Source organism: Taeniopygia guttata, chromosome 3 (assembly GCF_048771995.1).
Source record: "Taeniopygia guttata chromosome 3, bTaeGut7.mat, whole genome shotgun sequence".
NCBI lineage: Eukaryota > Metazoa > Chordata > Aves > Passeriformes > Estrildidae > Taeniopygia > Taeniopygia guttata.
Genome location: NC_133027.1, coordinates 48402522 through 48417283, shown reverse-complemented (window position 1 = coordinate 48417283; position 14762 = coordinate 48402522). Strand labels below are relative to the sequence as shown.

Sequence of the window (14762 nt, the reverse complement as noted above, 5' to 3'; positions counted from 1 at the left end):
AATCTTGAAGAAGCTTGTAAAATTTTTTATACAGCCTGTTGACAGTGTTCTCATGTTGATGACCTCAATATCCTGCATTAACAACACTCATTTAAGTATAAATATTTCAGCTTTACATTGAGTGTCAGAAAGACAGAAGGAAAAAGACAACAAACAGGCTGACCTCAGATCTCTGCTAAATTCTCAAAGCTCTCCACTGACATTTCATTACTTCTGTCACAGACATCCAAAGAGATTTATGTGTCCATCTAGTCCTGTAACTGGATTTATTAAAGATGGTATTTCCGGCTTAATGGAAGTGACTGCCAGCTCCATCCATTCCCACACTAGAGCAGCATTTGGCAAAGATAAAAAGGAATTTATCTGTAAACTTTTTGTTTTGGTTTTCTGTGCACCTTTCACTCCCCCATCCCTTATTTTTTCACCAAATATCAATGCTGTCTATGGAAAACAGCCACTTCCTTTCTGTCTGATTAACATCAGCAGTGAAGGAAGGGGAGGAGGGGGATGGAAGGGAATAAAAAAAGAACCACCCAGGACACTGGGAAAAACCTGAGAGTAATCAATTAATCTGTTTTCAATCTATGAGCTGTGCTGTCTTGAACTCCATTATCTTTTACTTATATAAATAAAATTTTAGAAATTGGATCTGATTGAATATGCTGGTAAAAAAGGGTGAGTCAAAAAAACAGTAGAAGTTTATCAATGACAAAAAATCTTCAGACCCATTAGACAAATTCCTGGGAAATCTGACATTTTATAAACAGTTTTTTTGCCTGGTGTTCTAATTCCAGCGTGTTCCATGTACTATGGCTTTGATTACAGATGAGCCATCTTTTCCTTTAGCCATGGCAAGTGCATTACCAGTATTTAAAAGGAAGGGTTTTTACATGACAAAATCATCTGTGATTTATTGCCTCGTGGGCTCATCTGGATTTAGTTTTGGAGTCTGGCACCAATTCCTTAATTGCTTTGGTCAGTTCATTCCATTTCTCCGTTCTAAAGTTCCTCATCTGCAAAACCAGAGGAATGATAAACACTGAAAGCCCTGCGAGTGACTTACTGGAGCCCCTGTGAAAATAGTAGGGACTTTAGCCATGGTCTGAGGGAGCAATGGTGTTACCCTGCAGGATCTTGCCAAATTCCCATCCTTTCCACGCCAAGTCATGGAATGTCATCAGGGAGGTAATGAGTGGGCTCTGACACACTGAGGTGGAAACAATTTGCAGGTTCTTGCTTCTTTTGACTTTTTTCTAGAGCACAGAAAAGGGAATTCTACCACGTCACTACCAGTCTGTGATCTCCTGTTGAATAGTGCGCCTGGCTTCGCATAATTACTTTCTACTTGCTGACAATGCATATTTGCAGTGCCTGGGATTGAGTGGAGATGAGTCATAATGGTAAGAATAACTATTATTTTCCTAATATTTTAAGAAAGTTTCATAGGTGACTATAAGCTGGCCTGTAATTTAAAATAAATGCTGTTTACTTTTTCTCATTTGATGTTCATTGCAAGTAAGCAGAGAAAAGGAAAAGAAGCACAAACAGGGACTGACTTTCTTCTGTGGCTCACCAATAACCAAAAAAGTATTTCTCCAGGTGAAGGCCAACTGATATTAATTTGCTATCCAACAAAGATGTTTCAGGCAGTGAATAAGGCAGGACTTTCCTTGCAGGAAATAATTTATTAATATGTGCTTGGCCAGAGCAGGAGCAGGCTTACACTTTTACTAGATGTCCTTCTGGATTTCCTGGCTTTGGTCTCTCCCAGTCTCAACCATTCTGTGAAGACATGAAAATTGTAGCAGAAATGAAAGTAGATTTCTTGTATCAGCTGAGAAAAGGCACTAGAATTTCTTCCCTTTTGTCATCCCCTTTTTATTTAAGATTTTTGTCAATATTTCCAATAGTCAGTACAAAAGCACATGGAAGATTTTCCCACTGGCTTGGAAAATAGAAGAATGTGATGGAAACCTTATCAGGAAAAAAAAAAATCAACAGTACAGGCCCCAGAACTGTAAAACAGTGACACTAGCTTAGAGATAACATAGCCTAAGCACAGATGGCTGATAGAAATGTATGTCTGATAGAAACAGAACTTGGGTAAGAATTTCTCTTACCCATGAAGCAGTGTTTATCCTTGAGTAACATTTCCTGTGATCACACTTTCAAGTATAAATATTATTTTGTATGCTGATAGTGGGCAGAACGAAAAAAATTCTTTTATTCTGAAAGATAAGAAAACAAGCAAGTATAACTGGAGGAACTTTTGTCCTGGATTCAAAAAAATGTAGCAGATGCTTTCTCTCAGTTGCTCTTTATCAGAGAGAATATTACATACAGATGTATTTTGGAAAGTTTATTTTTCTTTAAATTAAAAATGAAAAAGCTTCATGGGATAGAGAACACCTCTTTCAAAGCTTGACATGCCAATATTTTAGTAGTCTTTGGGGAATTTTAACATATAAATTCTTTGCTAGGAAAGAAAAAATGGAACTTATATATTCTTTGTCTGAAAATGTGCAGAAAATTTCAGAAGTTATTTTCATAACTTTAAACATAGTGAGAATTTCTGTTGACACCATGTGCATGATTTCCAGACTGCTTGCTTCTACCCATCTTGGTTTCTTCCTGCTGATGCAAGATGCCATTATTCTCTCTGATGTATTCCTCTAAGGTTATTTCCATAATCAGAGTTTCCCCAGCCACGTCCCCCCCGTCCATTACAGAACGTTGCCTGGATGGCATTTGTTGTTCCCAAATATTTGGTAGCAGATGGTCAGCAGAAGATGCCTGTAAGTGGGAAAAGCCATATGCATTCAGTCAGTCCTGCTGCCAGTGTGGGAGCAAGGAACAGGGCTCCTCAAGAGGAGCAGGGAAAGGATCAGATGTGCCCTTGTTGACTGCACAGCACACACATAAGATGCCAGTGCTTCTGCAAAGCACCACAGGCGTTGTTCCCTTCTTATCTCAGTCCTGCACGGGCATGTCAGGTTTGCTGTACACATGCAATGGATGTGTGCACATTCATTTCTGGCGTGCCTGAGGTGCCAAGGCAATGCATCTCAATTAAAAGTGACTGAGCAGCAGGCACATTAACAGGTACATCAAAATACTGAATGAAATGCCTGACAGAGGCATCTGTAGGTTGTCCTCAATGTCTCATCTGCAATGTATCACTCCTCTACTGCAGTAGTCCCTCACCTCAGTCCTGTGGTTCTTGTGCCCTCTGTACTGGCAGCACGGATATGTCGTGTGCACCCTTTGTTTCACGTGCTGTTGCACACTTCTAATACACAGATATTTGGTGACTGGTTCTATTAATGTTTAAAAACCACAGATTTATATCAGATTTTATTTAAAGATGCTCTCCAGAGCCACAGTAAAGAATTGACCCTTTTTTTTACTTTCTGCATGAATGAAAGGAACTACATTTGCAATTATAACAAGGAAATTACAATTTTTTAATACAACATGAAAAAGAAAAATATTTTCCTTTGAAAACCATTTTAAAATGCACACTTCCTACCCAGGGTGTCCTCTTGGTCTCCTTCATATGCGAAAACATCTGAATATAATAAATTAGTGTTCTTCTTTAGGGAGTAGCTGCACCATCTATCTCAAGGAAATAAATTATTTTAAACATGCTCCAAAGACAGAAATATCATTGTTAAATATGCATTCTGTATGACTTAAAAGAACAAATATATACTAAAATTATGTTTCAATTTGTCTGAAATATTATCTTTTTACTGAAAAGTAATCTAGTATTTTAATACAAGAAGCTAGTGCTCAGTATTCCTTCTCAGTATGCCTTTTTTACTTCAAGGAGGTAAAACTGAATGTACTTATGACTAGTTCACCTCCCCCCTCATCCCCCAAAACATTCACAATACAATTCATTCAGTGCAAAGCCTTGAACTTACTTTCTTTTTTTTTTTTTTTCACACAAGGAAAGCAGAAAAAGCAAAGCATTGAATTCTCATCTCTCATCGCACACTAGGAGGTAAATCCTGCCTCAGTGTTGGCCAGCCTGCCCTGAACTTTGGTAGATAATTCTGGTAGAGGCACTCTGCACAGCCTCCTTTCCCTGCACAGAAAAATAAAGCTGCTGCTTTTTATGCAGCTTGGCAAACTTTATTGAGACGGCACCAGGGGAGAACAAACCACAGTTTTTATTAGTTCCCACCTTACAGCAGCCCAGGCCCATTCAGAGCTCAGCTAAGTCAACTAGAGGTCTTTTGATACCAAAGAGCTTTGAATCCAAGTGCCTGGAGAGAAATTATATGTTGAATAAGAAATAAATGGGGAGGGAGGATGGAAATAATTACTCCGTAAAAATGTGCTGCCTTGTTCTATGACATTTTCAAGTGACTTTCTACAGAGGGAGAAGTGAGCAGCTTGATTTGTGGTCATTGTTTTGGTCACTCAAGGCTCTTGAACTAAGAAACTGCAGGAACAAAATTTCAGGGCACTGTGAACATTATAATTTTATTAATTGCTTTTACATGCGTTTCTTTTACATGTCTGTAAGCAAATGCAATTGAAAGTTGTGGTTTCTGTGGCATTCCTGAAAACAAATAGTACTCACACTGATGACAAAACCTTAACAGAATATAGTGGGGAGGAGCAGCAGTTATACAAACAATAATTCTTTTAGAGTGATTTACACCTTTCTGAAAATGTTAAAAAAATTATTATTACAAGTAGACTTTGAATTAAATGTGTTTGTTGGATGGATATAACACCCTTTAAAATATATGCTATAAATGTTTTGATGTTGTGGAGAAAGTTAATAGACAGGAAATCACAGAGTTCTATATAAAAAGTAATTTAAAATCTACAGAGAAACATGTTTCCCATTGACTTTCATCTATGTCTTGCAGGCAGAAGATTTCTCAAAATACAACAAAGAAAATAACAAAACAGGAATTACTAGTGAATGTTATGCCTAGAAAATATATGTCTTGGTCATTAAAGATATCTCATGTTTATCATGTATGGACATTTTATGAAAACATATTTGAATTGCTCTCTCATCCTCTCTCAGTTGTTTTCTCTGATTTTATGAGCCTGTCTGTATTTTTTCATAGAAAACAATTAAGGAAAACATCTTTCTTTTCTGATCTGTTCTCTAGTGAGAATTGTGGGTTAGTGAGGAGATACATGTTTCAGAAACAAAGCAGAAGATTGCCTAACAACAGCATGCTTTCTTTAGAAAAATCTGTGCTTCCTGATTTGTCTGCATCACACATCAGAACGGTTGCAAAATATAAGCCTTTTTTCCTGATTCTACAGTGTTTCTGCTTTCTAACTACTGCATCATGGTCACTTCCCCAGACAGGGTGTCGACAACACACATTTTAGAGAGTTATATTAATACATTAATACCTTTAATATTTGTGCAAAGCAACTTCTTCACAGAGAATTAAAAGTAAGTCTGAATAAATATTCAAGCAAGACTTGAGATATTAATAGAAGACTAGAAGTGTCACTGACTTAACACTCAGTAGGCATATGAATAAATTGTAACACACAGAGACAGATGAAATTACAGAAGAATTCCTTATGAACGGAGACTGTCTTGTTTGTATAGCAGTCAGAATAGTTGAATATCATTTTTACTGGGAGTTTTAAGTGTTTCAGCCACATTGGGGAGAATAATAAAAAGAATAACAAGAAGTATAATGTGGGCATACTAAATCCAACAGTACCATGCAGTGATATTCATCAGTGTTCATTCTTCTTTCAAACGACAGTGCTTAGTAAATAAGGAAGCAAACTCTTCCTTTCTACTGCAAACAGGAGAAATAAACTCTTCAAGTAGCTGAGAACATGAATGTTATTATATCTTGGGACACTTTAGCAAGTAAATAATGAAAACATTCCTTATATGCAGAGAGTGGTTATTCAGTAAAAGAGAGTATTTTAACAGCAGACTGCTGTTTGTATCCAGTAAGGCAACTGCTGTCAGAGGGCATTGCCAGGCATTGCAGTCTCCCCCTCCAGCCCCCTGCCTTGGTGGAGGGCAGGCACACAGCCAGTGTATCCCAAATTTTGGTCTGCCTGTCTTAATCTAACACAAACACAGCATGGCTAGAAAGCTTCTCTAACTGTATCTGCAAAAGGGAAACACTTAGCAGTTCTTCATGTGGGGTCCCTCTTCACAAACAGTGTGCATCCTTTCAGAGTGTATGGATTCTTCTATTTAGCCCCAGTGAAGACTTCACTATTGAGCCTTTTTCATTAAGAGTAACAAAACAAGTCAGAGGCCCTATTTTACATAACTGTGAGCAGTTCCTTATTCTGCTTTTCAGAGTGGAAATTTACTTGTACTCTTCCAAGAGGTACCCACCCTGCCTCCCTCCATTCTGCTGCTTCTCCATTCCTTCTCCTCTGCCTCCCTGACATTGAGATGAACCATTTTCTAGGGTTAAACCTAACTGAGCTAAGAAAAAAAGAAGAAAAGGGGTGGGATCATTTTCTGCTGACTGTGCTTCATGGAACAGCTCACCGTGAGGCCAGCTGGGAGCAGAGCTGGTGTGAGGGAAGGGCAGGCACACAGCCAAGGGCCTTGGTTTGGAGAGAATGCTGGTTTGGACGTACAACCTGTCAAATCATCTGTAAAGTGAAACCTCACCTTGGCTTGAATGAAGCTACTTGGTAAATTGTGCAGCAGTGTGATGAGAGGAGGCAGAACTCAACTTTCAGAAACAAAGAGATTCGCCTTTAAGGAAATTTCAAATACCTGCTATTTGGCACAGGAGAAATACAGAACTCCTGTAATTCTGAATTTTTCCAGGACTAAGGTTCAGTGACCGGTTTTGGTCTCAAGAGTTTTTTGTACTCTAGAAAAGAAGTGTCACTCACTATTGCGGAGGCAGCTTTAGTGTTGTCTTTCTTCCATTAAGTGATATCACTCTTTGAAAAAAAAAAAACCAGATCTCGACAGTTCATAAATGCAATAAATTAAATTTTAAAAGCCACACTAATATTGCAGCATTTTCTAGACATTTCAAAGCAGTAATAGAGAGCAATGCTTGATATTCTACATTGCAAATGAACAAGGGTAAAGAGTTATCCCTACTTGGATAACATTCACAAGACATGCTCTTCTTCTTCATTTGTCCATATTCCTTACCTTGGCTTTTGCACCTTTTCTTCCTTTTGGGAACTGCTACTAATTAGGATGTACAAGAGATTTAGTTGTTTAGAAGGAACCTTGCTTTGCATGAATGAAAATGCAAATAACTTCTAACGCATATCAATACAAAGACACAGACTTTTTCTGCACTATCCCCAAGGTTACTATTGATGCCCTGAAATGTGATTGAGCAATAAGGCAAATAGTACCTTTAAATGAAGGTTGAAAGGAGTCAAAACATCTCTTTATATTTTAGCAGGAATATAACTGACAAGTGTAGTATGTAGATATACCACCTTTTAAGAATAATTTCTTCTGTTTTAGTCCACGTGAAACTTTTAGGACAGGAAATCACTATCTTGTCCCAAACTCTGTGTTTTAATCTTTTGATCTTAGTTATGAACTTTAGAACAAAATCAGAAGTAAAGCTTTATGTGCTTCCAAACTCAACAATTCAAAATCTGGGTTTGCAATCCCGTTTTTCAGTGTGATTACTTAGATTCAAGCCATCTATTAAAGAAAATTTCAAACAGGCCAGCATGAGCCAAACCCTTAATCCTGTGCTTAGATTCCTGTTTTTTGAGTTTAAACTTGGTAATATATTGGTATTATTATTTTTGAGTTTATACTTTTGCCTCTTTTCTCCCTGTATATATCATAAAGGATGAAATAATTTGATTTCTGCAAATGAGGATTCATGCATTGCTAGTTCCCTTGTGCCTGTGCCTGTGCAACACACAATATTTCAAAGCAGCTTCGTACCTGTAACTTAAGCTGAACTGGAGGTAATTTAGCTTACAGCTTTGAGAAAATGGGGGTGCACTTAACATAATATGTTAACAGCAGACTTAATTTTGTTGGGTTTTTTTTGTTTGGGGTTTTTTTTTGTTGGGTTTTTTTTTATTATTTTTTTTATTATTTTTTTTAATTTTTTTTTTATCATTGCATAGCCCCAAGAAGAACATTTCTTAAACTCTGGACAAATGACACTAGAAAAAAAAATACCTTCCAAAAGCTATAATATTTTATATTTTGGTATAATGAAAAATAATATACTTATGCAGTTACTAAATATAATTCTATTGTGCAGGATCACGGTAGAATGAAAAAAAAAACCTCAGCTCCACCTGAATTTAAACACTGCCAAACTGTACATCACAACTAATTTATCCTGTGCTTCACTCACAACCAGTTAGCATCTCCTTGGTGCCTCATCACAGCACATGCCTCCTTTGTATTTCCATCCACTTCACTGAGAAAGGCACATCTCACAGTTTGAGAAACAACACTATGAAATAAGTGCACTCTTTAAATACACTTAGCTTAACTGTTTCCATTCTTCTTGGCCATATCAGAGTTCTCTGGCTTAGATTAATTTCCCCAGTTACATACAGTATCTTGCAATCTAGTGTTTTAACTTTCTTTGGCCTGAGAGTGAAATGAAAAAATGACCTATATCCCCATTCCAAATGTATGGGTGGTGCAGGAAAAAATATCTTTATTTTCACTGGGACATGTTTTGCTTGCCCCAGACCCCTTCCTCATCAACTTGTAAATGACAGATCTGCACATGCAGCTGTGGTATGTTCACTAAGCAAAGGCATGTTAGAAGCTGGCCCGGTGAGAGATACAATGACCTGATTGAGTGGTCTAAAAGTGGTCTGAGCAAAATGTTTCTACTTCCTTATTTATAGTAATCTTCCTCTGTAAGGAAGAAACTTTTTACATTGGTAACCCTGCAAAACTGTGGAGAAACTAAACCCAAAAAAGGACTAGGGTGTTGAGGGACAGTATTAAAAGAAAATTTTAGCTGAAGAAAGCTGGTGTTGCCCTGTAGCCCACATAAGCAGATAGATTTCTTGTGGGAGGAGCACTGACATCAATGTCTTGGTGTGGAATGCTGTGGGGGAACATGTCTCCAGCTATTGGTCACAGAGACTCAGAAAACTATCTTCACTATCCTTTGGAAGTTGCTTTGAATTAATAACGCAATAAGCCAAGTTCGGTTACTTTTTCAGGTGTGTCTGAATGGTGACTGAGCCATGCAAGAGTGTGCTGGTTTCCTGTACTGTATTTGGGAGTGTGCTGTGTGAACTGGGATAAATGGCAGAGAGCCAGCTCCTCTAAAAAATACTTGCTATCTGTAGTAACTTCCTTTTATAAAGGAGTGGAAGTTCTGATAGGAGTATCCTATAAACCAGGTTTTGCTTCAAAATACTTTATGTAGCTCATATTAAAGAGCCCTTAGGACACCTCAACTTGGCTTCAATGGAGATGGGAGATGAGATTTTTCTTTCTTCCAAGCAAGTTTTTCTAATTACCCAAGTAGGATTTTCTGCTTCAACTTGTGCTCTTTAGTCCTGCCCTAATTACTTCAGAATTATTTTCTATGCAGTGTAGGAACTGGCAAATATCTTTATGTTCTGGTATCAAGCCAGAGTATATACTAATAGCTTGCACATCACATGGAATATAAAAGATGCAAAATCTCAAATGCAGAGAGAATTTAACATGGATTTTTCAAATCCATGGGAAAATAACCTGACCACTAGATTCCTATGTAAGCTTATCAAGAAGCAGTACTGTGAATTGTTTCTTTCTGTCCTGGTTTAAAAAGAAAGTGCCATCACAGGAACATTTGTTCAGGATCCTGTTCCTACAGATTCACATTTAATATGTATTGACAGTATGTTCTGACTGTGAAAAGGATTTCAACAATTGAATGAAGAATGACTCTGCTTTGACAGTTAATGGAATCAAGAATTTATCTAAGAAATGTGCTGATCTGGGATAACTGGATTAAAACCATAATGAATTTTTGGAAAGCATCCTTGTATAATGCATTTTGGAAGGCCAAAGGAAAATGAAGATTGTCTAGAGACTTTCAATTCTCACTAAGTAGCTAAATTAAATCACATAAGCATTCCTCCTTAAGACCCCTAATGAATTGTTACAAATTAGAGGTCATTTCACCTTTGAGATTGGCTGTGATTAAAAAACTGAAAACACAACACTTAACCAATTTACACATCCAGGGACTGTAGCTAAATATTCTTGGATATTTGTGCAATTTAGCTTATGCATTATTCAAAATGCATTACTTGGGGATTTGACTAGAAGAAAAAGAAAACTAGAAATAAAGATGGGTTATGGAGAAAAATTCTAGATTAACTGGACAACTATTAAGTGGCTAAACAATAATATTGGTTTTACATTAGGAGTGAAAGTAAAAATAAAATCTACACAATAGCCAGTCTTGGTCTCACTGGAATACAGTGTCTCTGTGAGCTGTTACCATATGTCTGTGCTGCCCTTGACACGTCTCTTTATTAGCACAAAAAAACCCCAATCTGGGAAGAAAAATAGGACTGTGTAATTAATTTGTAGATGAACAGAACATAACATAAATGCTGGAACTCATTTCCTGGACCTGAACACATACACAGCATATGCAAATGCTACAGAAACCTAGCAGCTGTATTTGCAATTAGGACTCAAGAGTACACTGAGGCACAACCTTGCCACCTTTCTCCCTTGCTTTCAGAAGTGGCAGTAACATTGACTAAAGTGACATTTTTCCCTTCATCTTGTTGAGTAAGAACTCTGAGAAGCATAAATGAGATCTTTTTCTCTGTTTTTAATCCTATCCATACTGTCTTTGGAAACTTTATTTTTTCAATTTAAAGACAATAGTTTGAAACCCCAGAAATAGATAGGAACAGTCTGAAGAAATGGGATCAGAGAACCACTGGCATCTCCACACAAACACACACACACACACACACACACACACACACACACACACACAATCTGTTTGCTTACTTGCTGCTGTTTTAAAAGGGGAACCCCAGTAATAGCAGGTGTATTTTATATGTATCTTATGGGATGTTTTGTCTAGATGTGGCAGCCTGTGAGACATCCACATTTTAAAAGAAGAATGGAGCATACAGTTAAAACCATCTTAGAGATGTGGAGAAATCACAGGTACAGATATCTGCCTGGCCTGTGTTTGTATGTCCATTGGAAAAAGAACCATAACACATCTCCTCATAACTGTGAACAAGCTGCAATGCTGTTGGTAAGAATAAAATTAAAGAAAACTTCTGCCTGCAGGTGGGTAGAGAATGGAGGTAAGGTAAATTCAATACATAAGAAGTCAAATGCATTCTGTAAAGAACATGGGAAAAACAAATCACAAAAGGAAAAACTTAAATTGTAAGGGAAGGCTAAATTGCTGAAGTGGCTCTTCAGAACCCTTTCACCACTTACTCTGAGCAAGCAGGGGCAGCCTCAGTCAGTTTATGTCAGGTAGAGAACAGGACAGGACATGATAGTGACTGTGTGGATACTGCTGAAATGGAGAAATCTTCAACTCAGAGAAGCAGACATATGCTTATGGTATGAAGGCACATATGGACAGTCTCTTGAAAGAAACTGAAGCATTTCTTAGCAGACAGGATCCCTGATGCATCCAGTCTGGCATCTTGCCTCTGGCAATAAATCATACTCAGCATTTCAGAAACAGCTTCCAAAATCCTATAGTATATCTGCCCATTTATGTAATGTGAAATATAAGTAAGCAAGAGGAAAATTCCTTTGTGGTCTTTTTGTCAATCATTCACTATGGATCATTAGGTTTATTATTGCTCTATCTTAGCATGAATAATCACTAATGTTGTTATTGCCAATAAAATTATTCCACAGTTAAAAAAAATCAAGTTATTGTAGTTAAGGCTGACCAAGTGATGCCTACAGTCCAATATTTCTTTTTATTGACTCTATTTGTATCTAATATAAAAGAAACTTGCTTGTATAATTTAAAAAAAAATGACAGCTAGGGAAAAGTCACTTTAAAAAATTGCTTTTATCTCAGGTTATAGCTCAGTTAATGTGAGCCCAAATGTTGTATGCTGCAGCTTTAGAGGCAAAAAGTAACATTTGATCAAACATCACTTATTTTCATCTGTATAATGATGCAGGTAAAAAAAACCCATGCCGGATCAACTTTTTACAGCACTCATAATTATCATACAGTAATCCTTTTGAGTTAAGAGTTTTTGCTGATACACTGTTATACAAAGCCGAAAAACTACAGGGAAGGTAACAAATTCCAAGGCCAAAATAAAGCCCAAAATTGTTCTGGAAGAGCCTCTTTTTAACTCTCAGACAAACAAAAACTCCTACTGCAAATAAATATATTATCTGTAAATAAAATATGCAATAATTACCACTCTGTAGTAACAAAGTTCCTATTTTATGTTGTTGTTCCTGAGAGAAAATTTCTGATTTGTTTTCCTACATCTGATGTAAAAGCCAGACAGCACTCTTTCTAATTTAGTTACATTTCCAGGGGGAAAAGAGGCCATTCACTAATTCTATTGCACCAGTATGGTACATATGTAACATCTATATCACAGACACAATAATCCACATAGCAAACCAAGTCAATACAGCCGAAGTGTCTTCAGAAATTCATGGAACTACTGAAAAGACATTGTATTATGGAAAACACTATATAATGCACTGTACTGTGTATTTATTTTGTGCAGTTAAGGTGGGTAACTAGAAATTCCCGAGTCAAATAGAAAATTCAAGTTCTCAAGAAAAATACCTGAGGAATTTAGTGTAAGGCAACAACAAGAACTTTGGTTTTTGCCCTTTTTCTTGTCCCACTCCTACGTAGTGTAGGCTGATTTTAAATGAAAATGAAAGTTACTTCAAAACCTGTACTTGTTAAATTGTATATAGAAAATAAGAGTGTCAGCATTTTCTAACTTAAACTCTTTGTTACCCTGTCAAGTTTCAACACAGTTAATGACCTTATTTTCTTTTTCCCTTACTGCTAAAATTAACTATTAATTTGTCTTTCAAATATTATTCCAATATAAAATTTTATTTTCAATTATACATATTGCCTAATCTTGCAAATAAAACACTGTGCTTCAAGTCAGTTTTTCCTACATATAAAACAGGAAATTTCTTGCAACAAAAATTACATAGTTATACTTTAAGGTGCACACATTTTGTTTTATTTGTTACTGACTACCTGGAAAAAATACTTAAATACAGAATATTGGAATTTGTGTGAGTGAAGTTGAGAAAAAGGATGTTACTGCACCAGATCAAAGAGACACAAGTCTTTAAAAGCATTCAATTGATTTACTGGTAGATGGATCAAATCCTTTTACAGATTAATCCCATTTTGCATTTTTTGAAAAGAAGTTATCTTCTGTCTTTACACGTATTTATAACCCTTGTTTGGTACACCTCTGTCAGCAATATTTTATGTTGGCAAGGTGGCAGAAGGATGTGACAGATGATGATACAAGCAAGACAAGCAAAAGCAAAAATTTGTAAAAGTCCATATTGCCTTTATCTATATATTTAAAGTGATTTGGAATATGGATCTGAACTGCTCACGCATATTTTGTGATCTCGAAATATTAAGAAACCCTGAATAAATAGGAATGTTTTATTAGCAGGGACTTATTAATATTTTAATTTTGATAACTGGGATGAAATAAAATTCCTTGTCCAGAATAACCAATTTGTGGGAGTTGATTCTGCAGACTCTAGAATATCCACCCTGTCTATCAACCAGACATTTTGTATCTGTATTCTGTTCCAATTCTACAGCAACAGGGATGGCCAGTTTATGGCAGGACAAGAGGGAATATGAAGTTTGACAACAAACTTCTAGAAGACTAAAAGGTAAAGGAGAGTACACAGAAACTGAAAATTATTTTGTTGATTTAATATTGAAGAGCAACATGCAATCAGAACATGTTGTTCAAATTCAGCATTAGGGTGAGGCATTTTACATTCTTTGAAAAGGGTCTGGGGAGGAGGAACTTTTTTCAGAATAAAAGTATGACAGTTAACTATTCTCTCTGCTAGACTTCTTCTGCTTCAAAAAAATTATATCCTGGAGATTTTAGTTTGGGAGGATTTTCCATATGATTTAGGAGCTGAAGAACTCAATACAAGTTGTGGTGAATTGGATTCTTCAATCTGTAAATGCCACTATCTGTGACCATGCAGCACTCCCTTAGTTCTCAGTGCAGTGGACTATGATATTTTGTTGCATACTTAATTTCATAACCTGAAATGTGCATTTGTACTTCATGCATCCAGCAAATTGCCCTGCACAGCATGGAGCATGTGTCCTGATCTCTCATACTGCAAGATTGCCTAGCAAGGTAAGTGAAAAATGAACAGTTTGGGAAAAACTAGGTAGTGTCACTTCACTGCCCTGATCATAATAGGGAAAAAGGTTTGTAATTTACTACCCTTTTTTTCCAGTCTCTGAACACGTACCTCTATGTTCGGCAGTCCCCAAAGTTCACTGAAGCAGCAGTGCTTGTGCTGATTTAATTTCATTCCTTCTGCAAGATTACCTTAGAACATCTGGTAAAAATTAGACAAACAGATTAGTTACAGTTCTGTTTTCAGTTAATTATTTGAAGCCTCTGCCCTCACTTGTCTATTGCAGAGGAAAGGAATAAATTTCTGACAGGAATAGAGGGTCTAGCTAGGGATTGTGCAGCCAGTGTCAAACCTAATAAGAATTCAAGAACTCCAGGTCCATAATTTAGGATGATGGTAGTGCTGCTGCTGC

General features: G+C 36.8%; 1 long non-coding RNA gene across 1 annotated transcript in view; it reads left to right on the top strand.

The window, feature by feature from the left end:
* The window catches only part of LOC115494313 (uncharacterized), a 40516-nt gene extending 26966 nt beyond the window's left edge, over positions 1-13550 (top strand). The window contains exons 2-3 of the long non-coding RNA XR_003959279.4: positions 1258-1400; positions 11043-13550. This is a non-coding gene — a long non-coding RNA (uncharacterized lncRNA). The remainder of the gene's footprint in view (positions 1-1257; positions 1401-11042) is intronic.
* Positions 13551-14762: the final 1212 nt, after the last annotated feature.